General features: G+C 33.4%; 1 pseudogene; it reads right to left on the bottom strand.

The window, feature by feature from the left end:
- Positions 1–1648: 1648 nt before the first annotated feature.
- LOC100406346 (G1/S-specific cyclin-E2 pseudogene) lies at positions 1649–2891 on the bottom strand (annotated as a pseudogene).
- Positions 2892–3155: the final 264 nt, after the last annotated feature.

Raw genomic sequence — 3155 nt, 5'->3', positions numbered from 1 at the left:
CTAAACATTGTCGTCCCACAGGCTGCTTGCCAACCTGCTCTTTCCTGAGATCTGAAGTGTCCTTCCGTTTTCAGGTGAATTCCCATGTTTTTCTTGAATGAAAGCTCGCAGTGTCGATCTTTATGCACAATTTTGTTATTTCTGAATGCATGAGGCACTACTTTGGATTTAATTTGCTCTTCATTTTCTAGTTTTCTAAGTTGGAAGTTTAGATTGTTAGTTTTTAGACCTTTGTACTTTTCTACTATTTGGTGCTCTAAATTTTTCTCTAAGCACTATTTTTGCTTAATTCCAAAAATTTTAATAATATATTTTTATTTCTTTTTTTTCTTTACAGTATTAAAAGGTTAAGTTTATATAATACATATGTACACATTTACTGGTGTTTTCTTTTCAGACAAAATACTGAAACAAATTAGTTTGAAAACAAACTATACAGAAGACTTCATAACAATAGCTTAAATTTATAATTTTTTCAAATGAAGAAGAGATTCACATATCATATAATAAACTAGCAATCTAGTTTTCTAATTAAATCTACTTTATGAGGCTGGATTTTGTAACAAAATGCTAATTTAAAATATGTAGAAGTAGCTAGCCTATGTACAGCAAGTTTTGTGCCTTAATAAATAGATTCTAGGAGTCAGAATATATTTAATACTCTTCTTCCTTAAGAAAATAGAAGTTTAGGTCAAGTGTTAGGCTTTTATCATTTTGACACTGTCCTTATCTCACAATGTAGGAATTTAAAAAGGACCTTAACTGTTTTACAAACATAAATAAAGCCTTAGTCACAATAAATTAAAAAAAATGATTTAGGGATATCTTAGAGTAATAAAGTGACTTCCTCATATAAATAGTTTGAAAGGGTACTTAAGTTTTTCACCCAAATTGTGATATACAAAGAGGTTATTATCAAGCAACCTACATGTCAATAAAGCCCCACATAGGAAGGAGCCATAGCATTTATCTTGTTGATAATTTATTTGGTACTCCCACTGTTTAGAGCACAGGTTGAAGACCATGTTCAACTAAGCCTTATTAAAAAATGTGTTATGGCAAGGCAAATAAACTAGTTAAAAAACATTAAATTTCACCATTTGTAGAAATTCAAGTTTTAGAATAGCTTGCTATAGCAGCTATAAATTAATCACCTTATTACAAAACTAAACCTTTGTAAACAAGTTTAATTTTCAAGAACCAAATTGGACTAGTCAAGAGTGTAGGAATTTTGAGAATCTAAGAACTAGATTCAAAGTACTGTATCATTTAGTATACCCTTTAAAGTAGCACTTACCCAGTCCAACACTCCAATGGTAAAATTTCTAGTTTATCATGATAAACACAGTAACACTGGATCAAAGGAAAAACATTGCTATGGTATAAAATGTGGCCAGCTTCTATCCAGTAAACCTTGGGAATGAAGTCACATTTTTGTAAACAAGTCCTGCTGTTTCTTTACAGCTGACATAGGAATTATATTCTTTAGTGCCAATTTTAAGTTTTAAAATCAAAGAATGGCAGTGTAACTTCTGAATTGGCTAGGACAATCACAGCACTATTTTCCTGTAAAACTACTTGAGTAGTTCAGTGATACCAGTTTTACCCAATACATGGTAAATTCCAACGTGTTTGCTTAGTATCTCCTTCAGTGTTTTCCTGGTGGTTTTTTGGTGCTCTTTGGTGGTGTCATAATGCCTCATTGCACACTGGTGACAACTGTCCCCCTTTTCTGAAAGTGTTTATGTAATTTACTTCTTCCAGCATAGCCAGGTAACTTGTATGTGTCCGTATATTATGTCTGTCTTCCATAGGAATCTTCTTAAAAGTCTTCAGCTTCACTGGACTAGTACTTTTTACTACATTGACAAAAGGTACCATCCAATCTACACATTCTGAAATACTGTCCCACTGCAAACCTGAGGCTTTCTTAACCACTTCAATGGAGGTTAAATGGCATAAGGCAGCAGGAGTCAGTATTCTGTATTGCAACTCTAATGAATCAATGGCTAGAATACACAGATCTAAAAGCTGAGCTATTTGAATGAATGTTTCCTGAGAATACTGAGGTAGAAGAAATTTAGGAGCATCTTTAAGAGCATCAACTTGGAGAAAAAGATTTAACCAGGAGATGACTGTTACAGGACAAAGTTCCCATTTTAAAGCCTCTAATATAATGAGTTCCATCTTTAAGACATCCTCTTCACTGCAAGCACCATCAGTGACATAAGCAAACTCTTGGAGTTTAGGAGCATAGATTTCCTCAAGTTTGGAAGCAATGAATAATCAGGTAATTCCAATGAGTTGAAGCATATTTTTATTTATATCCTTTTGTGTCAACATAAATCTATCAAAAAAGACTTGTGCAAGATAAAATGTTTCCCTATGCAGTGTGTATACTTCACATACATCTAAAAGCCAGTCTAGAAGTACGGACCTCATCTGTGGTTCCAAGTCAGAATGCAGAACTTCAAAATGTTTGTCATGAACATATCTGTTCTCCTTTTTTAACATGTTTAGCCAGACTTCCTTTGAACATCCCCAGCTTAAATCAGGCAAATATGAAGGATTAATAAAAAGATTTTTAAATCTGTAATTTGTAAATCTGGAGAAATCACTTGTTCCTATTTCTTTGTGAGGTGTTTCAATGATAATGCAAGAACTGATCCTCCCAGATAATACAGGTGGCCAACAATTCCTAATTTCATACTGATATTTCTTGGTGACCTCCTGTCTTCTTTTTTTGACATCCTGGATTGTTTTCCTCTTCTTGGCCTGGATTATTTGGGCTTCTTGGGGGGATTCCGTCTGGCTGGGCTGGGGCTGCTGTTTGGCCTGTAAACGGCTACTTCGTCTTGACATTCTCTTCTTTCAGGTGTATAAAACCTCACCAAACCCGCTACTGCTCAGCTCTAATATATTTTTATTTTATTCAAATATTTTAATATTTCTCTTGACATTTCTATTTTACTCATTTGTAATTTTGGAGTGTTTTGTTTAATATCCACGTATTTTGAGATTTTCTCAACACTTTGTTATTGATTTATGGTCCAGAATGTGGTTTATAATAATGAATAGGCCATGTGAACTTGAAAATGTGTATTCTGCTGTTTTGGATAAAGCATTTTATGAATGTTGTTATATACTTTAAAAAA

Source organism: Callithrix jacchus, chromosome X (genome assembly GCF_049354715.1).
Source record: "Callithrix jacchus isolate 240 chromosome X, calJac240_pri, whole genome shotgun sequence".
Classification (NCBI taxonomy): domain Eukaryota; kingdom Metazoa; phylum Chordata; class Mammalia; order Primates; family Cebidae; genus Callithrix; species Callithrix jacchus.
This window is presented reverse-complemented; position numbering and strand designations above follow the sequence as displayed.